Source organism: Harpia harpyja, chromosome 15, assembly GCF_026419915.1.
Source record: "Harpia harpyja isolate bHarHar1 chromosome 15, bHarHar1 primary haplotype, whole genome shotgun sequence".
In the NCBI taxonomy this organism is placed as follows: Eukaryota; Metazoa; Chordata; class Aves; order Accipitriformes; family Accipitridae; genus Harpia; species Harpia harpyja.
The window spans coordinates 20530882-20545702 of record NC_068954.1 but is presented as its reverse complement, the minus strand read 5'-3'; the positions used below and the strand labels follow the sequence as shown (position 1 = coordinate 20545702).

At 44.4% G+C, this 14821-nt stretch overlaps 1 protein-coding gene across 17 annotated transcripts in view; it reads right to left on the bottom strand.

The window, feature by feature from the left end:
* MYT1L (myelin transcription factor 1 like) overlaps positions 1-12785 on the bottom strand; it is a 315937-nt gene extending 303152 nt beyond the window's left edge. For 6 of the 17 annotated variants that reach the window (XM_052809715.1, XM_052809729.1, XM_052809723.1 and 3 more), the window contains exon 1: positions 5406-6250. The gene's annotated coding sequence lies outside the window, so the exon portion shown is untranslated. The other 11 variants (XM_052809724.1, XM_052809730.1, XM_052809727.1 and 8 more) reach the window with 5 other exon arrangements.
* Between the last annotated feature and the right edge of the window lie 2036 nt (positions 12786-14821).

Sequence of the window (14821 nt, the reverse complement as noted above, 5' to 3'; positions counted from 1 at the left end):
TATGTCCAATGGTCATGGAGTTCTAATTTTCTTTAGCATCAAATTCTGTATACTGGTCAAGAGAACCTCAGCTTTTCCACAGGCAGCTTCCTTTTCATCAAATGTTTAATTCTTTTTCCCGCCTGTGACATTGTTACTCATTCATCTCATCACAGCCTCTGCATCTTTTACTTACAATGTCCAAACATCACCTTAGTTCTTGTGAGAATGCTGCAGCCTGGCCTGAGCCTACTATCCCTGAGGACTGAAGTATGCTGCTTTCCTGGAACACAGAGGTCCAGTAACTCCACACAGAGTAACACCCTTAAGCTTAGGTAGATCCAAACACCCAGAATATTTTAAAAGGTTGAGAAAAATGTTTTTTCACCACTGGATGTGATGAAATCTGGAATTTGATGAAAACTGGAGTTTGAGATTGGGAGCAGACTGGTCATAGCCAAAGGGTCAGAGGATTATGAAATTCTTGATGAACTTAGTAAATAAGTAACATACCACCTGTGCAGGCATCTTACCACTGACGAACAGACAACATTTTCTATGTGTGAATAGATAGTTTAACTTGACCTGCTTAAACTCTGCGTGCTTCCTGGCAAGACATGGAATGGACTTTGTGTGCACATGCTGAAAAAACACAAGCTTTGTAGTGTCAACTCCAAGCCCAAGGAGTTTGTTTTTGTGGATTTTTAAATCGAACTATGCTGCATGACCAAGACACTGCAGAAATACCATTCTGAATTCATAACAATTTGTCTTAGACACACCATACCACTATAAAGATACACAGAAAATAAAAAGCCCTGCTTTTAATGATGAACCTTATCATTTTCTATGACATAAGTTTTATTTCTTTCTAAATATGCCCATACCCAAAAAACAATCCTGAATATTTATGCATGGGACATGACAGCCACGATGTATGCAAAGTTGTTATAAACATAGTTTCATATTTAAACATGGGCCTTTTCCTCTTCAGACAACAGAGGGATTGCTAGTATCTCTGAAAATGTTACTAAACCAAATCACCAGTGCTGAAAATTAAGACATTTGATTTAACAACTAATTCTGGGGAAGGTGATAAGAAATAAAAGGATGAGCCACTGACTCACAGTGTCACAAGAGGTCTGGGGAACCCCTTTCAAGGATATTCCTTACGTGAGAGAATGCCCTGCTGCAGCACTGGAAGGAATGCCAGAGCATCTACTCCAAGAGGAAGAACAATCAGTCCCTACAGTTTATTCTCATAACAAACCTTGGATATCTTCTCTTTCCGCATTTTGGCTATTTTATTTGAACCGAGGAACTGTTCAGCAAATGACAAAGATGGACTAGGTTAAATGCTGTAACATGGTACTTATTCACACCACATTAGGCAGAGGAACACTAAAATTAGGCATAAAATTTTATTCCCTTGGTAGTATCCTCCCATATTGGCTAGAGACAAGAGGAGAAAAGGGAATTTCCCTTGGAAAAATAAAGCAAGCTTTTGATATGTAATATAAATATCGTGGCATTACACCTTTCAAGTAAGTATGATCATTTCTATCGGGGGGGGGGGGGGGGGGGGGGAAGGGGCGGGGGAAGTGAAACATCACCAGAGAGACTGGAAAAAATTAGCCATTCAGTGAGCAGCCTAAAGGCTCTTTTGAATGCTTACTATACTCTCCTTTACATTCTGGCTGTAAACAATCTTATTAATTACAAAAACATAAGACAGTGAGGAGATGTTTTCTTTTGATTTTACTGGAGCCGCATGAGAAATATGTTTGGCCTATCACTCTATAAAAAGATATTACAGGTCTGATCCAAAGCTCATTGCTGTCTTTCCTTTGGGGTCAGGAGCAGGCTCATGAAAAGCAGGAACAAAACAGCAGACTTCTTAAAACCTATGATGAAAATAATTTTTTAAAAATTGCTGCTTTGCACTGATTCTCTTCACCACTGCACCTACTGATGGACAGCACTTGCTGGGTTCAGACTGAAACAGCTTAAGTTATGCCAAGTGAACATACATCCAAAGTATACCATGCCCTTTTCAATCAACTTCCTGATTAAAAAAATGCCATGCTGACATTAAGGTATGAGAGATGCAGACTTTTAATACTTTACAAAATAACAGACCCCAGTGCTGGTTTGGTTGAAAATCTGTGACCTTACAGATGTTTATGAGTTTGCCTGGTGCAGAGCTATAATCAATTTGGTTATGATGGACCCTCAAGATACATAAAATTTATCCTGAAGGAAGCTGGTTTCTGAAACCAATTGCCCAGATGCATTAGGCAGGTTGGAGTTTCAGCAAACCAAAGGGTCTACTGGCAGATGCAACACTGATTTCTTAACGTTTACAACCTATCAGACAGTTCTATACCAGACCTGATTTGATGGATCCCTATGGGGCGTGCTGCAGCCCTTGGTTATTTCCACAACCAAGTTGGCTAGTTTCGCTACTTGGTGACTGTGTTCCATATCTGCAGCTTCAGTGCAAACATACTGAACTACTACATACACTGCAAATCTGATCTGAGATCAGATTTTAAATCCAATCTAATAATAATGTTTACTGTTTTCCTCACTAAAAGTATGATCCCTTTTAAGGGATCAAAAATCCTATTGTGGTTTTTGTCTGTCTCCACATCCTACTCCCCCTCCCAACACAAGACATTCCCCCTTCACTTCAGTTTCATTACGTTTTGCTGTTTTTTCCTCTACAGCTAAAATAGGCAGAGCGGTTCTAATCAACGCAAAATACTGTGAAGGATTCTAAAGAGATAATCTTTGTCAACAGCCTACAAAACCTTTGATTTGCTCTCCTTGTGACTTTTTAATCTAGGATATGTGAAGATGATGCTATTTGGTCTGCACCCATTTTCATTCCATAGAAATCTGGCTGCACTTCTGTTTAAAACATCACTGATAATCTTATTAGGATTTCTCATCACTCCTATTGTGAGAAGGAAAAGGTCAGTAAGTAATCTGCAGCCATAAAGTTTTCTTGTACTATAGTACCAAGAACTTCACATCTTTACTGAAAGTTGATCAACATGATGCAAACATTTATCAAGTTCAGGTAAATTGATATTAAATTCAGAATTTCCATGAGTATATTCAGTGTTGTATACGTATTTAACATCAAAGTACTTTTCCACCACTGAATCTCTCAACAAAACAATGACTGTGCTCAGAATTGATCAAGAAATAGGTTCTAACACAGAGAACTTTGTTTTATATATGTGCTTGTGCAGTGCACTTAAGAAGAAATGCCCATGCTGATCTCTCATGGAAATGCTGATGGATGGGAATTATATTTTCATTCTTTTGGAGTCCACATAAAAGCCTCACTCGTGCAGAAGAACAGTTTTCAAAACAGTACCTTTTTTGCCATTCAAATGGCAAAGTTTCTATGCCTAGCTAATAAATTGCCGCATATGTGTATGCATGTATATGTATGTAATCAAAATACTCTTTTGCATATCTTACTCATCTGTTCAACACAAAAATTAAACAAAATAGAAAAGAACAGGAAAAAAGAGACCCTCAAAAATTGTTCTTAACAAATCTTGAGAAAGAATACACCTCTGAATACACTGAAGTAGCTCCTCTTCTTTAATTGTCTTTGTCTCCAAACACACAGTTGCTCAATTCTATAATATGTAAGATACAAGATTGTAGAGTAAAACAACAAAGTCATACTATGAACTAAGAACTACTACAATAAAACTGATGCCCTTTTTGAAAATGTGGGCATATAACTGGGTATTTGAATCTAAAACAAAGAAACCACTGCAAATGTTTAGTACTTAACTATTGCCCTTGTTGGTTAAAATAATGGAGGGGGGGGAGGAACAGTCACTCTCCAGAAAGTTCAGGCTGTAAAATACATACAAAATTGAATCTAGTTTTAGGTTAGTTTAAAATGTACCGAATTCTGCATTTACTCATTGTAATCGTTTACTCTTCTCTTTGTTTCACTTGATAAACCAATGTAGTTTTCAGAAAAAAATAATAATTACTTTTCTTCCCAGTGAAAAATCCTGGTTTATTGCATACAGTCTTACATCACTCTGTATTTCTCATGTTAGAAGTGTTATGTTGCCTTCTCAATTGTTTTTAAATGTGTCATATTGCAAACAAGTATAAACATATATATTCACCAGACCAAACCACAGCAACCAAGTTTAACCTTATCATTCCAAACTTGAAGAACCTTGATAAATCATCAGGAGTACCTGCTAACTGCCTACTAAGGGTTAACAGTTTGTTCCAATATTTTTTTGTTTGTTTGTTTGTGGAGTGACATGACAAAGACTTTTATTTGTTTGGTAATTTTTGAAAATAAAACTATCACACAAAACTGAAATGTCAACTGGAAAAAAAAAGAGAAAGGTAAAAACTAAATATCGCTGGGAACTGTATGCTGTTGTTCTTCAAAACAACATAATTAAAGGTGACAAACCCCCCACACCTCTCAAATTAAAGCAAATCATACATTAAACTGGTTTACAATAATCACAAGAACTATGTAAAGACAATTAAAGGATAATAATTTCTACTTAACCCCAACCTTAACTGCAGTTTCAAAATTAGGTCAGTTAAAATGAAAATCACCATTTTTAAGGAGATTAGGAATCATTAAAATTGGATAAAAATATTCCTAAATGACCACACGAAAAAAAGCAAATGTAACTAAATGTTAAAGCCCCCCATATTTTATACACAGCATCAGAATTATATAAGAAATGCCTATCAATGGATGCTCTGTTCGAGAAGTGGGATTCCAGTCTGACTCAGTGTTATTATCTGGCAACAAAATATGTAATTCAAAGATAGCTTGTTTATTTTCTTCTTTTGTTTTCTCCTTTCAATAAAGAAGCCTTTATAAGGACACATATATAACGGAGATATTTGGAGCTGAGAGAATCACTAGTAATTTGTCAATCAATAACTTCAGGTTTTAGCATTACTGGTGAGTTTGTGTTAAATAAGCATTTTTTTCCTTTCAGCCAAGAAAACGCATACCACACCAATCAAAACTAATCACATCTGGGCTTTCATTGAAACAGCAGTTGCTAATTTTACAGGTCTGCCCACATCGTTCTAGAAAATAGGAAGCAGAAATCTGACATTTCCAGCAGTCGTTATTAAAACAACAACCACTGAGAGCTCGATCCCGTTTCCACTGGAAGCAATGTCAAACTCCCCGTTGACTTCAGGGAGAGCAGGATCGAGCCCTGAGCTGCTCAGCCTCCTCCAGCTCTGTGCACAGGAGATGTGTTGAGGAGCTGGGGTGGGAGAAGTACAAACCCCAGCTATTCCTTTGTTAACTGCTCAAAGAGTTGAACTTTCCATCACTTTGTGAACAACAGTAAAGTGCCCTGCAAACAACAACGGTGATAAAAGGACATATTTACCTTGAGGGAATAGCAAAGGGAAAGCCGTAGAACTGCAAAACAAAGTAGTCCAAATGAATTATCTATGCGTGCAGTCCAAACGTGCGCCTTCAAGTAGGCCACAGTCTGTCAAGCAGTCGTCTCGGCACCAGCCACCCTGCCTTCCATCTTACGAGATTCACCCAGAAAACTGACAGACCTGCTCCACGACAACAAAACTCTCCTAATGCTTTTGAACGCCCACCATTTGTTCTCCATTCATCCAATCAACTTTCCACTGCACATCTTCTCCTGCGACTGAGGCTCAGAGGCAGGATCCCTTCTCATCTGTATGCTAATTATTTTGCCACATGGACAAAAGTAATAATGCTTTCAGACAGGAAACCAACGGGCCCGAAGTCGAAGGCAGAAATTAATAAGTTGCCACCACTGAACGCTGAGAAGATGGGCATGCGTGCAGCTCCGTGGCTGACGGATCAGCTGTAACCTCCATTTAAGAGCAGCAGAGAGGCGACGGGCTGGAGGAAGCAGCCTAGGCAGCGTAGCATGCATCAAGCCCAAGTTCCCTCAGAGACCACATTACTGCAGCAGAACAGCATCCGTAGCAGATTGCCGACTTACCCCGCCTCAGCCCGCGTCCTTTAAGCAGCGCGACGCGCATCCATTTCCCCGGCCCCGCCGCGCGGGTGCAGCTGCCCGCCGCGGCCGCGCACGCCCAGCCCCCGCCGGCGCGGCAGGAGGCGGGCAGGGCTGGGGCCGCGCTCCGCGCCCTCCCCGGCACCCCGGGCCGGGCTCCCCGGCGGCGTGGGGCGCCGCGGCGGCGCTGTATTCCACCGAATAGAGGGGAAAGCAGAAACGCCGCAGCCGCCCGCCAGGGGAGACCGCTCAAAATACTCCCCGGCCGCTGCTGCTAGCGTAAAATGGTGTCTCCGTTAGAGAACGCCCCCCCCCCCCCCAAAAAAAAAGAGAGAGAGAAACAATAATTTGGCACCTAGATGTATCTTTTAAGAGAAAATCATGACGTGGAAACCATCGTTGTTTTGCCACTGGGGTACTACTCCCGGGTTTATAGAGTTAATTCAGCTGGGCTCCTGAAGCCTCGCTTATTTTACCTGCTCACACCATCTTCTCCCCTTTGAAACAAAAGAAATGAACTATTTCCAGAGGAAAAGATTAGCAGCCTTCCACCATTAGCAACTTGCGCGGCTCAGCTTTATGTGATCAACAGCCCAAACATAAACAAGGGCTCGCAGGCAAAAAAGGGCCAGATTTGCACGTGCCCCTCAACTGCGTTTTCCCCAGCAATCTGACGTGGATATCGCGGCTCCTGCTGCCTCCGCTTAGCCGGGGAGCGCGTTACTAAACGTGTCGCACAGACAATAACTGGGAAGAGGCACCTCACCGCCTCGCAACGCCGTCGCGGTGGCTTTCCCCCGGCGTGCGCCCGCCCCCGGGCAGCCTCCCTGCGGGGCTCGTCCGCGGACAGCCGGATGCCGCGGCGACGGGAGCGGCTCGCCAGCGGGGAGTCACTTCGTTTAAACCCGTCCCCGAAATGTCATTTCGGTAGCCGCGTGACAGGCTGTGATCTCTACGCGGAGGCGGCGGCACCCCCTGCACTGGCAGGGCTCCGCACGCCCCCGCGGACTCAGCCGTGCCGTGCCCCGGCCCCTGCCCCGGGCACCGCCGCGCCTCCCGCCGGCTCCCCGGCGCTGCCCCGCAGAAGCCTGCCCTCAGCGTCCATTCCCGCAGGCAGGCTGCCTTTCCTATGGGGAGGACCCTGGCTAGCGCACACGTGCAGCCTATATGCCCTCCCTATACACCCAGGCGCGCGCCTGCCGGTTCCGTTGCCCTCCTTATTGCCATTGTGCTGCTGCAGCCCCCTCCTCCCCGCATCCCTCCCTCCCTCTCCCCCTCCTTCCCTCCCTCCCCGCCGCGGCTCGCCCTGCGCGGTGATGCTCGGTGCGGGCAGCCCCGCGGCTGGCAGGGCATCGCGGGCAGACCCCGCTGGCCGCGACAGAGGCAGGGTAGACTGACCCAAAAGTCACAAGGAACACCCTCCTCCAGCCCTGGGAGGTAATCCCTCCCGAGCCCGAGCCCGCTGCCTGACGTGTGGAGACCAGACATGTCGGTTACCGTAGAGGTTACCATTCCCTTCCCATCTAGCCTTGCCAGGAATCACACTGCGCTCTGAAGGGAAGGCGAGTCTCCGCGTACCAGCCCTCGGAATCCAGAGCCATCGCAGCAGCTCCACGGCCGCACTCCGATGGCAGGAGAGGGGCTTTTGGGGGGAAGCCTGTCACAGGGATTCAGGGGAGAGCCAGCCTGCTGGGGAAGGGACTAACAATAGCAGAGCCCTCACCACTTCCACGCTTTTGGTGGAAAACGCAGTGTTTCCCTCAGAAAGCAAAAAAAGGACTTGCGTGCCTCTGCCCCCGCCCCCCATCTCCACCTCGCTCGTAGTTTGGTTGTGTGTGTGTGTGTTTGGGGTTTTTTTTTTCCTTAATTTTTCTCTGTCGTCTCTGATTACATCTCCCCGCACTCGCAGGGCTCCCCCGAGGCCGAGGCGCGGAGCCCTCGGGAGCAGCGCCGCGGCCGGGCCGCAGGTGCGGGCGGGGAGCGCGGAGGGCGCCGCGCAGGGCGGGGGGGGGGGGGAGCGAGGGGGGAGTTGGGGAGCGGGTCTGCGGGGAGGAAAGCCTCCTCGTAGCGGGGAAGGAGAGCTACCATGTTTGTGTCGTAGCAAGGGCATGTCAGTTTGGGTTTTTTCCACCCAAATCAATGTAGCCTGAGAAGCACAGGCACACCTGGCAATGAAAGGGCCCAGTTGTAAGTGTACAGGGGCACCTGCACCCCTACAGAGGAATCTCATCCTTTTCTAAAGCAAGGTTTGCATGCAGAATCTTTGGGTAGCTGTATTCGCGTTTCAAAAATCAAGGCTTGTCTCTTCCCTCTGCTAAAGCTAACCTCCTTATGTTAGATCCTGGCTAGCCTTAGTAAGATGGTGAAGGTGACTATGTGGCACACATATCATGGCAGGTGTTTTCAAACTTTGTGAAGGCGATTTAGCTGGAAAAAAACTCATCATCTTGTCCAGCCTTCAGGATGACACAACGAAATGGCCCGGTGCTTCTCCCACTGAAGACAAAAACAAGACTTGCTTTAATCGAGGCAGAATGTATATAAATCCCGTTGGTGAGAGTTAAGGGGGGGGGAGAACTGCATAAATCAGAAACATTTACAAAAAGACCAGTGTGAAAAAAAATTTGGGAGACTGGTGATTCATTGGCCTAATTATCCTCCATAAGACATTAGGGTATGGGTTTAATGTTGTGGGTTGGATTCTCCCTCCCCCAGCCTGTGTCTCGTCAACGCGCATTATCCATGGGGAAAAGGAGATGCAGGTCATGTTTAAGCAGCGTTAATGAGAGCACAGTATTTTTCCTGAAGGTTAAGTTAGCCAGGTTAGCAAATTTCAGGTAAAGTATGCTTGAAAACCTTCCATTTATTTTACTTTCTGGCTGGTAGCAGTTTCTAACAAGACTTGAAACATTAGACAAACACAGAAAGCAGAATTCAAGCATCAGACGAACCCACTACTGTCAATAAGGGACTACAATTTCAGCTTGACAGGAGTATTACAAGAATATACCCGCTAACGAGCAGCCTTAATTGGCCTGCATATTGTGGCTGTCACTGTTAAAACCTGTTCCTATACAGTCCTATTTTATACATCCTTTAAACGTATAGTTCTCTAAAGCAGTTAAGGAGACAATACTTTACTCACTGGGCTTTTGATTTTGGGTGGGAAAGAAATGGGAAGAAAAGGAAATGAAAAGAAAATAGGAAACCCTGTTAAGAGTATGGTATCAGTGACTGAAAAACTACGCGGAAGTCAAACGTATAGTAAAAAAAGCAACAGACTTTTTTGGTTGTCAGTTCTGAACGTAATTATTATTTACCCATAGATTGCAATGGCTGCAGAGGTTTCACTGACATTTACTACACTCAAATCTTTAAAAATGTAGTATGTTCTTTAACAGATCCCACCTTTTCCTCAGCAGGACACTTTGTCTTAAAAGTATTTTTAATTTAGTGATTTGCAGGAGTTCACTGCTGGTCCTGGCAAATCCTTCACACAATAGAGTTTAATGTGTGGCTTCAGTTTCCAGTACAGGGTCATGCTCATAAAGAATACAAATGAAAGAGAAGATATTTAAAAAAAAAAAAGTTACTGCGCATGTGCAATTGGCAGTTATTAAATGATAACGATGTAACTTCTAGATAATAAAAGTCAAAATACCAAATAGGGCAGAGCAGATGATGCCCTAATGCTACGTAAAGTGCCTTACTTTAAAGAAGTTATTCCTAGTCTGATTTAAAACCGTCTAACCTGCAAACTTGAATATAAAATCCTGCTTCAACTGAAGACTGCAGAAGTCATTTATATGTATAATGAAACCTTAAAAAGATCTTCCAGATCAAGTTTCAATCGATAAAATGCTTCCTATTGTCAAACTCCGGAAAACGGGGATTTGCAGTGCAGACGCAGGAAAGACCCTAGGCGCAATAGTGCTGGCGAAGGCAAACGTAATTCTGAGGTGGTGAGCTGGGTAGGTTGTTTATTTGCACAAAAAGAAGATAAATGAAAGCATTTAGCTCAACAAAGCACTCTTTTACTAGGAAGGAAAAGTCTGGCTAAGTATGGCAACACCTGTAATGTCCCTCACGTTCCGAGAGTTAAATTGCACGGCTGCAAGGAACTGCTATTTAAACTACACTGCCCCGTGGATCTCCCCGAGAAAACAAAACGCACGCCAAGACAGCTCTTGAAAGAAAAGAAAGGAAGAAGTATTTAAATGCAGAGATTCGATGCTTTACCACAGCCATCTTCACACCGCCTAATTAGAAGGCATAAAGCCTCTCCTGCTTTTACCTCACTGAGCAGAGTCATTAGGGTGATGAAAGCGAGTCGTTTCCCCGCTGCCGGTACGCGGGAGGGAGGGAAGCCGGGCGGCGCGGCGGTAATTGCTGCCGGCGGCGGACAGCTCCCGGTGCTGAAAGGCGCGGGCCGGCCCCGCGGGCACCGCGCCGCGGCCCGCCGCCTCTGAACCGGCACCGGCACCGGCACCGGCACCGGCACCGCCGCGCCGGGGGGGGCGGCAAGGGCTCGGGCTGAATAGCGCTGGCTCCAGAACAATGGCAGCCAGCTCCAAATCCTGCTATAATCACGTTAATGAGATTAATCAGTGAATTAGCAGCAGTCAAATGTCAGGGTGGCAAGGAGGAATCCAACCAAGCTCGGCAATTAACTTTTGGGGGGCAGGGGAAGGCGACCGACTGGGTTATATGTTAGGCTTTTCTCGAAGTTTACCGGGTTTTATTCACCAGCCTTTGGAAGATGCTGACAATTCAAGTGGAGGGGGGAGGAGGGGATGAGAGAGAGACCTCAACCTTTGCGTGCTGTACGACAGCCTGCTAATACACAGCATCCCGTTAGTTCCCGCTGAAGTCCATTGAGGAAACTGGTGCCGTTTCAAACCACCCACCCCAGCCGCCAGAGCTGCTGCACTGTGCTGAACTCTGAGTGTGAAATCAGTTCTGTGATCTAACTTCCACCGCAAATTCCAACAGGCATGATAAATATGGCCGATGCCAAAGCAGCATTAAATCTTATTCCTTTTTAAAAATCTACAAGAAAGATACTCTTTCTGAAATCATCAGAGGGGTAGGAGAAAAGAGTACCCTTTAAACAACTATCAGCAAGAGGTTATCACAAGTTAATGCTAGATCTGTTGCAGAGTGTTTTCTAAAACAAACAAAAAAGAGAGGCATTTTAATCAAGTAATTTAGGGTAAGTTACTTAATGTAGACAAGTCAGAGATCTGGTCTCTAGCTCACCTCAATAAATGTGAAACTTCTCTCCACCTGAAATTTAGCACCCACAACCATTTCTCAGTTGCAAGTACGAAATATAAAGAGATTGCCCATAGATCATAAATAAAATCCAAATGTATTTATTTGCAAGAAAGAGAGTACTGCACATCTCCTTGTCTACCTTTAAAAGGAGTATCGTCAACCATGCAAAGCATTTGTCATGTAAAAACTCTACTTTTTTGCACACACTACTTCTGCATAAAACAAATAAACGTTTAAAAAAAAAAAACTCTTTGCCAAGATAAGGCTGTGCACGTTGTTCAGTACTCAGAAGAAAATGGCATGCTTCTGTTCCACTGAGTTTAATCTTTGTTAGGGACAAATAAAAGAAGCAAACCTGTGTAACGTCTCTTCCATAACAGACTAAGTCGTTTCTTTTTTACTAATATAAGTCGTTTTCTTTTATACTCTTCAGTTACTTTTTAGCACTAAATTAATAAAGATTAACACATTTGCACTAAATGTACATGGACTAGTCACACTTATCTGAACTATTTTAAAATTGAAGTATAGACTATGACGTTTTCAGAGAGTTAACTGAATTAAGCATCCCTTATTTACAAAGCTTTTTCTCTTTAAAGAAAAACTATTACAGATACGAAACATTTAAGACAGTGTTCTTTCAAAATGCTACTCTTACATGAGTGTTCCCCTTTAAAGTACAAATCCACTGTTTTTAAACGTCGTTTTAATGTGAAAACATAGTATCTTATAATCTTTTATTTAATTGCACTCGGCTGTCATTGAGCATTCCAATCTGTGAAGTTTTTGTCTCGGGTTCTCCATATCAAACAAGTACCGTCCAACATGCAGCAAGTTTATATAAACAACAACATGCTTAATGCATGCAACATTATGCGTTCATATAGTAAACACACACTTTAGGATTTTTTATCAGCTATTCTACAGCCCAATACAATTTCGGCTGCACAGCAATATTGCCAGAAGAACTTGAAAAGAGCAAACAATGGACATTTAAGTACAAGCTACAGAACGACTGCAAAAATCACAATAATCTTTCCAGTTAGCTACAAGAATCAACCCCCACCCTGCACAAAACACAGCCCACACCTGCACCGTTAACCATTTACAAGTTAAACATAAGCAAGACATTTCAGCATGGTTAAGAAACACCCTGGCTTACTACAACTTTGAAAGGATGAGGAGTAAGAAGCATACCACAGAGACCCAGAAAAGGCTGCTTTTTTCTTCATTGAACACTGAAAAGATACCCCATGTTCCAGGGAATTCAAAAAATATATATATATTAAAATACACCCACCAACACTGAGTAAAAAAATCAGGGGGGCTTCAAGAAGACTGCAGGGAAAAAGCTCTCACTCTCTTTAGTGTGCAGAAGCTTAGGGGGAAAAAAATGTCGCCCTGGCAGGAATGACAAATGCAGTAGGATAGGCTAGCAGGCCTGAGGGATCTGTTTTACTTCCACATACATCCTCTAATGCACGCACTCCCACTCATCCTCTCGAGATGCCTTTTTTTTTCCTCCACTTTTTTTTTTTTCACCAGCTCCAAATCCCCGGCATATGACCTTCTGTTAAATAGATAAAAAAAAATTTGCTTATCAGTCATGCAAATGAGGCTGAATTCATTTTCCACAACAGATGGCCTCATAGATAATGATGATGGAAGAGAGAAAATTGAATGTCTCTCACAAGGTGGTCATGGCAACCGAGAGCAGAATAATATCAATAATAAGCTCACTGCATAATAAGGTTGTCAATCCCACAAATCAAAGTCTCCAGCTAAATCAGGTATCCCACCCCCAGCTAGTTATCAGGTAAATAGAGAAATAGAGAGCGTCCTTTTTCTTTTTAAACGAGGAGCTGTGAAAAGAAATGGTAGCTCCAGCGATTCCAGGGTATAAGGGGAAGGAAGGAGCAGAAGAGATTTTGCTCCGCTAATTGTATTTTATTTAATGATTAGGGGAGGGGGGTGTTGGGTTTTTCCTTTTTTTTTTTTTTTATTATTTCCACAGGGGTTTTATTTGTTAGAGGGGGGTTCTGGTTTGTTTTTTAATAGCGAGGCTGGTATTTTGAACTCGATCTGCAGCCGAAGCCTTGCCTCCCCTCCCCGTGTCTGATGTGGAGTGCTGCATTGATGCAATAGCAGCTCGCCTCAGGCTTCCACCTTGGCTCCCAGGGGGCCATCCCGCAAAATGAATCAGCAGCCATCCTGAGCAGACTGATTAAAATGAAAATGGCAAGGCACATGTCTGGGCGGAACTAGAGCTGAGCTGCGCTGCCTGTCTGGCAAGCATGCTCAATATAGCTTTTGCTAATAATGGCTTACCGCCTTTCGGTTTTTTAAAGGTATTACCGTCGCCCCTTCCCCCACCCCCTAAACAGAAAACGGTGCTGGGGGGGTTTCCCCCCCTTCGCTGTATACTGCTCACAGCTAGAGTTTGCCAGACTGAGATGCAGTGATTGTGAAAAGCCACACTTGCTTTGCAGGGATTTTCTTCGCAGATGTGCTGAAATATCAAGACAACATATTAACATGCCGCTATAAATTATTCCCAGATATTAGCTGGGAAAGAAACCTCAGAGGAAGAGGAAAGCTCAGTCACTACCAGAAACATCATTTTTTCCCCCGTTTTTACACCTCAGCTTGCAATGGCACCTTGTGCATTATGCATCACGAGAAAATGACTGCCACTAAACGCAGAGCAACTTCCTGGAGCTCTCTATGCACGGTGTTTGGCAGATTCCGAGCTGCATTTCTAACCGCCCCCCCCCCCCCATCTTCCCCAAGCAGACAACTGCCTGCATAGAGAAAGAGCCATTTAAAGCAGGCATGTCCTGTAGTCCTTTGATGAAATACAAACATTTTGCGGACAGCTTCGGCGTGCAAAAACAACATCGAGAAAATATCGATCCATGCATGCACGGGATCTGAAACCCGGGCAGACTGTTGTTTTGTGAGGTGTGGGGATTGCTCTGCCCAGGGATTTTTATTGTTGGGTTTGGTGGGGTTTTTTTAAGCAAATGGCTCAGCGGCATATCTCTGGAAACCGGCATGTACGTGCTGTACATATGCACATACACCCCGATGTGCCTTCGGTTAATTCCTGGTTTAAAACCGCTGGGATTATTTTTTTTCCCCTGTCTTTTTCTCCCCCCTCCCCGCCCTGCACTCTAGCCCTGTTACTGCAGTGTGAACCAGAAATCAATAGGGCTGCTCTAATGGAGGTTCCAGCTGCAGTTGGCTGTGCAGACACACACACACGCACACACACACACACACGCACAGACACTGACGTCTGTGCAGCTTTCTCAGCCGATTGGGCACCACATCGGATGTTCTGTGGAGCAAAGAATAGGAATCATTTACAGTCTGCTAAAAAAAAAAAAATGGTACCTTGCATTTCCCTGTCTCCAAGAGCGCCAGGCTGGGCTGGCCGTACCGGCGGGCTGCAGTGCGTGAGCGGGAGCACCGCTCGGGGGACGGGCAGTCACCGCGGGGTACCCGCTGTCACCCCGAGATTA